A 13143-nucleotide genomic window follows, 5' to 3' on the forward strand; every position below is an offset into this window, starting at 1 on the left:
AAGGCACACCATCGAACGCCAAGTACAATGCCTCGCGAGCAAGCTCAACATCAACAAGCAACCCATGATATTCAACATTGGAGATCTTGTGTGGCTACACCTTCGAAAGGAACGTTTCCCCAATGAACGCAAGTGCAAACTTCTACCACGAGCTGATGGACCCTTCAAGGTGCTTGAATGCTACAACAACAACGCCTACAAGATCGACATCCCACACGACAAGTTCTCAATGAGCGACATCTTCAACTCAATGATCTCTCCCCGTACCATGGCGATGAGGATTTCGATCCGAGGTCGGATCTTTCCCAAGGGAGGGGAGATTATGTGGGGAATCCCACGGTCATCCCCATGGACACTACTTCGACTACCCAAGCTCCAAGTGGACCCATGACAAGAGCTCGAGCACGTGCTATTCAATCTGAGGTTAACTCTCACCTTGTTGAACTTCCCTCTGACCCATTTGAGACATGGCTACTACCTCAAACGGAGATGCTTTGTGTCCTTAGGTACCAAGAAAGCAACCAAGGAGAATTTATGGTGCAAGATGAACATCAAGAGCATGTACACGGTCTGCCCAGCCCAAAAGGACCGGAACAACCGCCCAACTATTGCCCGGGAGGAACAACCGGCCTACTACCGCCGAACAACCGACCCACCTTCTGCGATCGAGCGGAGCAAGGCCGGTGTTGCACCGCTTGTACCGCTTTCTACCAAAAGACCAGAACAACCACCCCGACAACCGGAACAACCGCAGCCCCTTCGGCGCACACCTCCAGAACCAGTGCCTGGGCTTCCAGCGGAACTACCGCCCCCACCTGACCAGTACTACTAACCCGCATGAGCTCCCAGCGGAACTACCTGCCACATGACCGGTACTACCGGCCTGCCTGCATGCACTGAAAGGGGTTTTCACCCCATGTATCCTCTCCCACTTACCCCTTCGTGGCTTACCAATATATATACTTGTCTCCGAGCTTCGTATTAGGGTTAGCATGGGCTTAGCTCATTGAGATAGAGCTTTACTCATCCATCCAGATCTACTCCACCGCGAGGGACCGACACTTCTTCGGAGAAGAACCACTTGGATTCAAGACCTCCTCTCATAGAAGACCACCCTCAAGACCTCCTCTCGGAGAAGAACCGGTTACCCTATGTATCATCCCTTGTTGGATTTGGATCTTGTATCACCATGTGTCTCGATGATCTAGCACATGTGTGATTGTATTCTTGTTGGTTGAGTGTTCTCTCGTGTTTTTCCCTCGTTCCCCTCCTCGTGTTCTTTGTGTTCTTGGTAGGATTTACCTCCAAACATGAAAGATCAGCCTCTAGGGTTCGACCCTACATCAATCTTGTTGGTTGAGTGATTTATCTTGTGTTTCCTCTCGTGTTCCCCTCCTTTTCCCCCTCATGTTCTTCGTGTTCTTAGTAGGATCTCCTCCAATCGTGAAAGATCGAGCATCTAGGGTTCTACCCTACATCAGCTTTGCTCATCCATCCGGATGTACTCCTCCGAGAGAGACCGCTCCCTCTTCGGAGAATATCCTCTTTGGATTCAAGACCCCTTCATGGGAAGACCCCTCAATATCCCCTCATGGAGATGAACTAATTGCCACTTGTATCATCCTTCGTTGGATTCGGATCGTCTTTGTGTTTCGAGGATCTAGCACATGTGTAATCAAATCTTGTTGGTTTGAGTGATTTCTCTCCTCGTGTTCTCCCCTCATGTTCTTCGTGCTCTTCGTAGGAGCCCCTCCAATCGTGAAAGATCAGGCATCTAGGGTTCCACCCTACATCATCTTGGTATCATGAGCCTTGGTTGATCATGAATTTGGAGCCCCTACCCTCGTTTTCTAGCCTAGTTCTGTTATTTTCTTCCCCAATTTCAAAAATTCCCACAAAATAGCCCCAATTTTTTTTGTGATTTGTCATTTGTTCGCACACGAACACGTCACCGTGTACCCTCGACACCGGGGTGATGCACCGCAGCTCATGTCGAAGGAGACCCGCCGGAAGCGCGGTACGCAAGACAATCCGGCGGGTGCTTTCGTAGACCCGAAACCCCACGCACCCGGGAGGGACCCCGTCAGGGCGCGCGGCGGCTATGGGCTGCCCTAGGTCGGCCTGACCGCCCCTAGGGCCTCGAGGTTCGCCGCCCTATAATGAAGAAGAACGAATGAAGAACGAGGAAGAAGAAGAACAAGGGAGAGAGATAAAGGTAAAGGTAAAAAGTGTAGATAGATTTGATCAATTGTGTGTTGTTATTCAATCGGTCGTCACCTCTTACATATATATGAGGTGGCTGGACTTCCCGTACAAGAAAAGGACTCAAATCCCATCCAAAACATCAAAAAATAACCTAACTCGGACTACGAGGGCCGGAACTTCCGGTCAGCCGGAACTTCTGGGCTAAAATTGCATCAAGTTGCCCTCTTGCACAGCTCCTACAGATTGCATATGGCTTCGGATCGTGATGGTCCCAAAAGCAAAGTTGTAGATCTTGCAATGTAGAAAAATTTCTTAGTTGATCACTTTTTCATCCGAGATCATCTTGATGTCGAAACTGCCCCCGCAAATCTGCAAATAGTGTTAAAATTCTAGTTTTCGGGGTGCACCGCGTGCAAACTTTCGGTTTAGCCCGGAACCTCCCCGGAAGTTTTGCCCGGAACATCCGGGGCAGATTTATGCAGAACACTGTTTTGGCTCTAACTTTTGCATACGAACTCCGATTTAGACGTTTCTTATATCAAAATCGATCGTTTTGACGAGACGAAGACAATATGTGTAGAAATTTTTCTCATATGAGGACATATTGGGGGCGTAATCAGCCGAATAGTGTTCTGAATACAAAATCTCAGTGCTTCAAACACAACTTCGGCCTTAGAGATGCGATCGGATGGCTATGGGCCAAATATCAAAGTTTCTCATTTTGACGATACGGAACTTTCTCACTTTGAGCACTTTTCCATTTGAGGCCATCTTAATTAAGTTCTTGACCGTGCCAAAATCTGGTGTCAACATCATTATGATGAAGTTTTGTTGGATTTGATCCGTGGATTTGATTTGCCTCACGTGGATCTAGCTTTCCCCCACAATCTCCACCTTTTCCATACACAAAATCGCTCAACTTTGCCCAAATTTCGCCTCCCCACCTCGAAAACCCGAGTCATCCCATGCCTGAAATCGCCCAGGCACGAGACATCCGACCGTCACTGGACGTCTGACGATTAACAGTCGTCCAACCACCATCGGGCGTCCGACGTTACCCGACGAAACTGAACTTTTTTAGTTCATCTACCGCCACTGTTCCACTCCATCTTTCCACAAACACATTCCATTACCACCTTTCTGCATACGCACTTGCATGCCACCACCGCTTTTTGCAACCACCATCGCTTACCCGTTTTGCACTCCAAATTTTTTGACACATTTGGTTTTGAGATTTGAGTTGTGGTTCATCATTTCCTAGGGTGTTTCGGCTAACTAGGAATGGTTCAACATCGACATCACCACCGCTCATCTTTGCCAAGGACTCGACATCGACTACTTCACCATTTTGACACCTTCACCGTAAGCAAGAAAAGGTAACAACATCATCATCTTGGTATTGAGATACATCATCATTCTTGCAATTGCATTGATAACAACCATAGCCCATTTTGCATACCTTGCCTATCGAGACTAGCCTTTGACTATTGCTAGCAACTTTACTTGTGCACATTAGTGATCATACTTCCCATAGCATACATACCATATCATCATGGTGCATATCCTTGTATCATCTCTTGTGTCACAAGGTTGTCATCGCGTATACACAATTGCTATCTTGGTTCGTGAAGTTTTGCATGAGAAAAGTGCTCAAAGGAGAAAGAGTCAAACAAGCTTTTAAGCAAAAGAGGAAAAAAATAAGCAAAGAGCTTTTAAGCAAGAACCATAGCATCATACAACATTAAGATTGTCATACTCGATCATCTTGGATCATATCATCGGAATACCATACATATAGCATACTTGGGATAGAAGTCGTTGCATTTTTGCTTAGTAAATTGTGCACAAGTTTCGCCTATTGTGCAATCGTGCTAGCGTCTCTCTAGTGTTGTGCATCAAGAGCATTTTCCATGGATTCCACATTTTCTCTCATTTTTGGTTTGCACAACCCCATTTATCTATTTGCGTGTGTCGGTGTACAAACGTAGGGGCTCTGCTTTTGACCCCTTTACTTGTGCACGGGCAGTCAGAGCCTCCCGCCATGGCCACGCATAACAGGGCAGGAAAGGGAAGCCGAAGAGAAGCCAAGGCCACAAGACAAACAAAGCAACGACAAGGACCAAGGCCACAAAGATCAGATGGACAAAGCAGGTTTCCCTGGCAAGGACCCTTGCCGGGGCCGTCTCAGCGGCCTGGGCAAGACCCTTGCCAGGGCAGCTCGCCCCCACCAGCCAAGCGAGCCACCTTTGAGCCCACCAACGCTAAACAAATGCACCTCCGTGGTGGCATGCAGATCTTTGTGAAGACAAAGAATAGTCAAGATCGGATGAGGATAGGAAGGCAACCATACTCACCGAAGAAACCCACAAGACCCCCAGCAAGATCCTTGCCGGGGACGCCTGCGCGCCACGGCAAGGCCCTTGCCGGGCCACCCGGCAAGGCCCTCGTCAAGCGCGCCAGCAGGGCCATTGTCAGGCCCGTGCCAGCCAAGTCTCCGCCGCCATTCGCATGCAGCTGCCGACCCAACCAGCTGGGCAGGCACCTGCATGGCAACATGCAACCCTTCCTGGAGGCTCCACCACCGTGCCACCTCAGCTGACTACCTGCCTACATGGCACCGCATGCACCGCTGGCTAGGGCGGGTGTCGAAGCATGGATGAGCGGCGACGGATGGGACGGGCCTCGCTCCCGTCCTCGATAAAGTGAAGGGACACCTAAGCCTCGCATTAAATGCGCTTTGTCTTGTAATACCAGCGATAAACTCGCGATGCTGTAGCACTTTCCACCTCCAGTGTGCCACCGTGGCAGCCGTTTTCGCCTATAAAAGGAGGCACATGGTACACGGGAGAAGGATTCGGCTCTTTGGAACCTCACAACACCTAGAGCTAGTTCAAGAGCTCAAGAACACTAAATACATTCACCAAAGCAGGATCGTAGGGTTTTATGGATCTTTGCGGCCCGAACCTGGGTAAACCCCTCTGTGTGTTCTACTAGTCCCACTCTTCTCACGATCCCCACGCCCCGCAACCGTAGAAGGGATTCCAGTGATCCCATAGGTGTCGTTTCCCACTGACATCTTTGGCGCGCCAGGTAGGGGGCGCAATTGTGAGAATCTGGTCTAGCAGTTGACCTAGCTGTTCTTCATTGTCATGGCTCCTAAGAAGAAGACGACCACGGCGATCGGTTCATCCGGGAACGGACTGGTACCGGTGCGGACCAGCAGCAGACCAGTCGCGTAGAGAACCCGTGGCGCGGCCCGCGAACACCCGCATCACCCTGGTGGTTCAGGCCTGGCGAGTGGCGTCGTTCGCGCGCCAGGCGGCGAGCCACCAGTCGCGGGCTCTAGAGGCGGAGTCGGGGCCCCCGCAGGCGGCGCGGGGCCCTCCAGGGGCGCTGCCATCCCGCCAGGCGGCGGCATGGCGGCCTCCAAGACGCCAACACCAGCGCCCATGTCACGCTCTTCCCAGGTTGTGCGTGATGAGCAGCGTCACCCTCCCACTGACCCTGCGCGCCACCCTGGGAAGAGTCTCGTGCACCCATCACATGATGAGGAGGGCCAGCATGCGCGCCGAGGTGCTGATGGAGGTGGCGAACGGCTGCGGGGCCGTGACGCAGCTCCTTCTAACGTGGTTAGAAGTCGAGGCGCATCGCGGTCCACCCAGCTTTTGCCGCCGCCCACGCCAGTGGACGCCCTAGGACGCGCGCAGCTGCTCCTCGACTTTCCTCCCACCGCGGAGAAGCTCGACGAATGGAGGGCCATCGTCCGGATCCTCGTCCACATCGCCAACAACAATGAGTTGCGGCCGGCGGGACCCGTAGGCCGTCGCTCCGCTGGGCCACCGCATCCCAGCGGGGGCCGTGCCGGAGGTGATGCGGCCATGGTGTACTCCCCGCCTCCATCTTGACCACCCCGGGCGTCGGTCCGTCGCGACGATGCTCGTGATGATATCTCCATCGCATCGTCCGACCCGCGAACCAACCGCGATCAGCGTCAAGTCCTTGGGACCGGGCTCATGAGGACGCCCGAACTACGATCAAACGCCGACGTGATGCGCGCGACCAATCGGACAGGCGGGCAGGGCCCGCTACAGACCACCTAGCGCCGGGAGGCTACAGTGGCCTACATTACGAGGTGGGTTGTCCGGCTTTCACCCGTGAGCTGCGGCAGTTCAAGTGGCCCTCCCACCGTACGTTCAAGCCCGACGTTGGCGAGAAGTACAACGGCAAGACTCACCCGTCAGAGTTCCTCGGCATTTACACCATCGCGATGCAAGCTGCTGGGGCCCGCGACGATAAGGTGCTTGCCAACTACTTCCCGTTGGCACTCAAGCCTAATGTTATGTCATGGTTGATGCACTTGCCGATGGATTCCACCTCTTCTTGGGCGGATCTATGCCATGAGTTTGTTGGCGTCTTTACCGGAGGTCACCAAGCTCATGGCTAGGCGAGTGATTTACACATCATCCCCCAGAAGGAAGGAGAAAACTTGTGCAAGTACATCAAAAGGTTCAGCCGGGTGCAGTACAACATCCCCGGTGTTCATCCCGCCGCTGTGACCAGTGCGTTCCATCAGAATGTGCGCAATCGCAAGATGCGTGAAGAGCTAGCGATGAGCAAGGTTAAGGATGTGGCTGAGCTCTATGTTCTGGCAGATCGATGCGCTCGTGCTGAAGAGGGAAGGAAGTACCCCGGCGAAGATGCTGGTGCAGAAACCGACTCCACTGGCGACACCACCACCCCAGCGAAGAAGGGCAGACACCGTAACAAGAAGCGCAAGGGCAAGGCCATGCTTGCCGTCGAGGGATCCGACGACACCGGCGCCACCAAGAAGACCAAGGAAAGCGACCCCGACAAGGAGGTGGCCGGGTGCGACGCTTGCCGGGCCTTGGCGGCTGCCGACAAGCCAGGAGGCTCCGACAAGTAGTACTGCAAGATCCACTGCACCAAGGGCCATGATCTCCAGAACTGCCAGCAGGTAGAGCTGCTCGCCGAGAAGCAGAAAGCCGAGTATGAGCGGAAGGACAAGGAGAAGGGCCCAGATGCTGCCGAGGGATCCGGCAACAAACATGGCGGCCAAGGAGGACGCCGCGGCAAGGATAATCAGAAGAAGAGACCCGCCCGGGGCCGCGACAAGAAGCAGGAAGACGATGATCATGACGAGGAGGATGAGTCCGGCGACCACGAGTTTCAGAAAGCCATAGAGGCCATGTGCGTCGATGGTGGCGTGAGGTCACATCGGTGGAGCCATCGGTCGACGCAAGGAAGCAGTGGGTGCGTGAGGTCACATCGGTGGAGCCATCGGTCGACGCAAGGAAGCCGCTGAAATGGTCCAGCACGCCCATCATCTTCGACACCGAGGACCACCTGACCGCACTACTGCAGTCGGGTGCTTGCCATTGTTGGCTTCACCAACAATCCGCAACCTAAAGGTGACAAAGATGTTGGTTGACGGCGGGGCCGGCCTGAACTTGATCTCGCATGTTGTGGTCAGAAGGCTGCAGATCCCTGATGGAGACCTCGAGGAGAGGGGCACGTTCCAAGGGGTTAACCCGGGGAGGAGCCAGCCAAAAGGAAAGATCACGCTGCCCGTGACATTCAGAGGCGAGCTGAACAACAGGACGGAAAGGATTGCTTTCGATGTAGCCGAGATCCCCTTGCCTTCCAACGGGATCCTCGGCCGCCCGGCACTAGCCAAGTTCATGGCGGCTTCACACTATGCCTACAACATGTTGAAGATGCCTGGGCCGATGAACATCATCACCGTCCCCTCCGACAAGAAAGATGCGTTGATCTGCGCCGATCAACTCTACCGACAAGTAGTTGCAGCAGCTACCTCTAAGGCACCCGCTCCTGCCGATGGAGCCCCGGGGGGGGGGAGAAGACCAGCGAGACCCCTTGCACCCACTCTAGTAAGCGCACCTCTTCGGGGTGTTGCGCTTCCGTTGAGAATGTGCCAGAGAGCTCCACCGGCAAGAGCAAGAAGTCCAGAGCTACACCACCAGAGACCAAGAAGGTGCCCGTCAAGGAGGACGTCACGGGGGGAGCTTTTACCATAAGCTCCACCCTCGACGGCAAATAGGAAAGCGAGCTCGTCACCTTCCCGTGAGCGAATGTTGATGTGTTTGCATGGCAAGCCTCCGACATCCCCGGCGTTCCCAGGGAGGTGATTGAGCACCACCTTGTTGTTTGTCCTCATGCGCGGCCCATCAAGCAGAAGGTCAGGAAGCATGCTCTGGAGAGGCAGGAGCTCATCACAAAGGAAATCAGAAAGCTAGAGGCGGCAGGCTTGGTGAGAGGGGTACTCTATCCGACGTGGTTGGCCAATCCGACAGTAGTGTTCAAGGAAAATGGGAAGTGGAGGCTGTGTATTGATTACACAGACATTAATAAGGCTTGTCCAAAGGATCCCTTCCCATTACCGTGCATTGACCAGATTGTTGACTCCACGGCCGGGTGTGACCTTTTATCATTCCTCGACGCCTACTCGGGTTACCACCAGATCTTCATGACGAAAGAGGACGAGGAGAAGACAACATTCATCACCGCATGTGGTACATACTGCTTTTTACGGATGCCTTTCGGGTTGAAGAGTGCTGGCTCAACCTTTGCAAGAGCAGTCCAAATTGGTTTTGAGCCCCAGCTACATAGAAATATGGAAGCTTATATGGATGACATAGTGGTCAAAGCCAAGGACAAAGCGACCCTTGTGCAAGATCTGGAGGAAACATTTGCAAGCCTGCGCAAGATCAACCTCAAATTGAACCCTGAGAAGTGTGTCCTCGGCGTCCCGTCCGGCAAGCTTCTCGAGTTCTTTGTGTCCCAGCGCGGGATTGAAGCAAACCCAGATAAGATCAAGGCCATCGAGAAGATTGAGGCACCCAAACGGATCAAGGACGTGCGTCGGCTCACTGGTTGCATTGCCGCCATGAGCCAATTCATCTCCAACTCCGTGGATCGTGCCCTTCCTTTCTTCAAGATCTTGAAGAAGGCTGGGCCAATGGAGTGGACCCCAGAGGCCGAGGTAGCACTGCAAGATTTGAAGAAATACCTCTCCTCTACCCTAGTGCTGGTTGTGCCCAAAACACAAGAACCGTTGTTGCTTTATCTAGCGGCAACAAATCAGGTTGTTAGCGCCGCACTATTGGCACAGAGAGAGGTCGATGAGGAGACAGCAGCAGCGGCAGAGTCAACGGTTGGTAGGCCGGAACCCTCCCCGGCAGGGCTCAGTCCCGACAAGACTGAGTCCCCGACAAGGCTCGGTCCCGGCAAGACTGGTGCCAGCGCGACAAGACCCACTCGACCGGGTGAAGAGGCGCAGAAGAAGAAAATGGTATATCACCCAGTTTACTTCGTCAGCTCCCTCTTACAAGGGGCTAGGTCGAGGTACTCGGGTGTGCAAAAGCCGCTCTTCGGCCTCCTTATGGCTTCGAGGAAGCTGCTGTAACGCCCTGGATCCGATGCGCCAGGTTTCTGTCAGTTATTCGCCTTCGTTGCCATGTTATTTTCTTGCGTCTTGCATTTTATCATGTCATCATGTGCATTTCATTTTGCATACGTGTTCGTCTCATGCATCCGAGCCTTTTCCCCGTTGTCCGTTTCGCGATCCGACGCTCCTATGGCCCCCGGCGTTCCTCTCTTCTCTCTCTTCGTGAGTGGGTGTTAAACTTTCTCGGAATGACCCGAGCCTTGTCAAGTGGCCTTGGTGTAACACCGGTAGACCGCCTGTCAAGTTTCGTGCCATTTGGAGGTCGTTTGGTACTCCAACGGTTAACCGGGTAACTGTAAAAGCCTCTTTCTCTTTGCAGTCCAACACCCCTTCCAAAGTGGCAAAAAACCATCTAACTCCTCTCCATGCTCTCGGTCGTTCGATCACGATCGTGTGGGCGAAAACCGTGCTCCATTTGGACTCTCCTAGCTCCCTCTACCTATAAATACTCCTTCCCCTCCGAAATTCGCGGTGCAAACCCTAGCTCTCCATCTCCTCGCGCCGCCGGACGTTTTCTCCCCACCGGCCGGACATGTTCGCCGCCCTCTCCGCGCCACGTGTCGGCTCCTGATTCGCCGAGCCTCACGCCCACTTCCCCGCGCCGCCACGGCCCGCCGCAGCCCGCAGCAGGCCCTCCGGGCCCGAGGCGCCGCCTCCCGCGCGGATCCGCGCCTCCCGTGCTGGATCTCGCTCCGCCGCCGCCGGGCGCTAGGCCCCGCCTCCCGAAGCCGCCTCACCTTCCCGTCCGCGCCGCCGACGTCCCATCGCCTCTCGCCACCGCAGGCTCCTCCGGCGGGTTCGCCGCCGTCCGGCCTCCCCATGGCCAGATCCGGTGGACGGAGGCCAGATCCGTGCCCCGCGCCGCCTTCCCCGTTGTCCGTCACCGCCGGTGACCGTCCCTCCCCCGTCACACCAGCCGCCGCAGCGGATCGGGAGGAGCACGATCCGGTCGCCTCGCCGGCTTCCTCCTGCCGTTGACCGGCCACGTGGGCCGCGACCCCTCCAGCCCAGCACCCCGACCCAGCTCCAGCCGGCCCGCCTGACCTGCCTCCTTCCTGGGCCGAGCCCGCTCTGATGAATGCCCCCGTCAGCCTATCCCTCGCCTGCGGCACTATTTAGCTAATATGCGCTCACTTCGTTTTTTTTTTGAAAAACTGGTAAGTCCCATGATTTTTGTAATTATCATGCCATGTTTGACCTGCCGTAACTCTGCATCTGTAGCTCCGTTTTACGCGTATAATATCTCAAATTGATCGTATCAAAGAGTACATCATTTAATTCCATTGCATCATATTCATTTGAGGTCATCTTGATGCCTGAATCATCATTGTAAGAGTGCTTCGTGATGTTTTCTGCTGTCTGTATCAGAACGAACTCTTGTCATTTTTGCCATGATTGATGTGTGCATCCTATGAGGTTGATTCCTACATGTGTTTCGAACTATGCTATGCCATATTTACAAGGGTGTATGCCATGTATTTTTTTGATCAATGTGGTGACTAGCACAAGCATGCAAACTAGGTTTCGTGTTAATGCTGATTTTAGTCCCTGTTCTGCTGTAATTTTAATGCCATGTAAACATGTTGCTACTAAGCATTCTATGCATAATCTGGAGATGTTCTATAAACATGTTGTGATCTACATGTCATCCTCTATCCATCCATGCCACTGGTTGCATTTATAGGTTGTTGTAGCTTGTTGTAATCTTGCTCTAAAGTTGCTTGAAAATGTTGCTGTCAGCCTGTTTACATTAAGTTCCCTTGTTTCCATGGTTGTTCCTAGTGTTCCATGCATCCTATGACTGGGATATAGCCATTCTTAGCTTCAAAAACATGTCTTCTTACTGTTGGGTGCCTTGCCATACCATGTATTACTCTGTAGTGAGTTGCACAAGCTCATCACATGCCTTCATAATTATGTTCCTGCCACGTATGAATTTGTAACAATAACTTGCTATGTTTACATGGGTGCCATCTTATTTTCTGATCCCCTTTGGCTTATGGTCAGTAAGGGTCTTTTGATCTTTGCTTTTAGTAGATTCATGCCATGCCTTTGTTTGCCATGATAAGTTCCATTAACATGTTGTTTGATAGCTCTAAACATTGCATCGTGCTGTTATTTTCTGCAAAGTCTGAAATTGTAATCACTTGCAATCTTTCCACGTGTGTTTGGGCATGTTCTAGTGATTTCTGGAGATAGCTCAGTGTTCATGTTTTGTTGTGATTTACCTGTACATCATGTCCATGCATTTTGTTCTCATGTTGGGGTGCTGTAGTATATTATTTTGATGCTTGCATTATGCCTAGTCGCTGTTTTGGACAGCTTGTCCTTTAAACTTGTTTCATGTGTGTGTATTGAACCGTTGCTCCGTTTTGAGCGTGCTCTATATGAAACTTCCTTAGAATTGCATGTAGTTTCATATTATCATGTTGCATCCTTGTTTTGAGGTGTTTGCTTGATGTTTGGGTGCATTTCGCATCAATGCCATGTTTAACTTGTTTTGCTGATATCTTCTAGGCCGTAGCTCCGAATCTAATGAACTTTATATGTAACTTGACTAGAATCTCATGTAGATCATTGTTGTGCATCTTAACTTGCTGTTTAACAAATTGAACATAAGGTTTATTCAGATCTGGACCAATTTCGAAATATGCATATGAGGACTTGCCGAAATTGTTATATGTTGTTCTCGGCCTCATTTAAACTTGCTTTGATGTGTTGTTCTTGTTTGCATCATCTCTTGCCATGAGTAGCTTCATGCTTGTTGTGCATCATGCCTTGTTCATGTGTGATGTGTTTACTATGTTGTGTGCTTCTTTTCGATAGTTCCTGTTTCGTTGCGATCGTGAGGATTCGTTCGTCCACGCTTGGTTCGGCTTCATCCATTCGTCTTCTTCATGGACTCGTTCTTCTTCCTTGCGGGATTTCAGGCAAGATGACCGCTACCCTGGATCTCACTACTATCATTGCTATGCTAGTTGCTTCGTTCTATCGCTTTGCTGCGCTACCTATCATCTGTTTGTCGAGCCATCCCATGTTGCCATGAACCTCTAACCTTTGACACCCTTCCTAGCAAACCGTTGTTTGGCTATGTTACCGCTTTTGCTCAGCCCTCTTATAGCGTTGCTAGTTGCAGGTGAAGTTGAAGATTTCTCCATGGTGGACAGGATTTTGGTTGGGATATCATAATATCTCTTATATTATTAATGCATCTATATACTTGGTAAAGGGTGGAAGACTCGGCCTTTTGCCTAGTGTTTTGTTCCACTCTTGCCGCCCTAGTTTCTGTCATACCGGTGTTATGTTCCCGGATTTTGCGTTCCTTACGCGGTCGGGTGATTTATGGGACCCCCTTTACAGTTCGCTTTGAATCAAACTCCTCCAGCAAGGCCCAACATTGGTTTTACCATTTGCCTCACCTAGCCTTTTTTCCCTTGGGTTTCCAGAGCCCG

The sequence above is a fragment of the Triticum dicoccoides genome, chromosome 3B (genome assembly GCF_002162155.2).
Source record: "Triticum dicoccoides isolate Atlit2015 ecotype Zavitan chromosome 3B, WEW_v2.0, whole genome shotgun sequence".
NCBI classification, from domain to species: Eukaryota; Viridiplantae; Streptophyta; class Magnoliopsida; order Poales; family Poaceae; genus Triticum; species Triticum dicoccoides.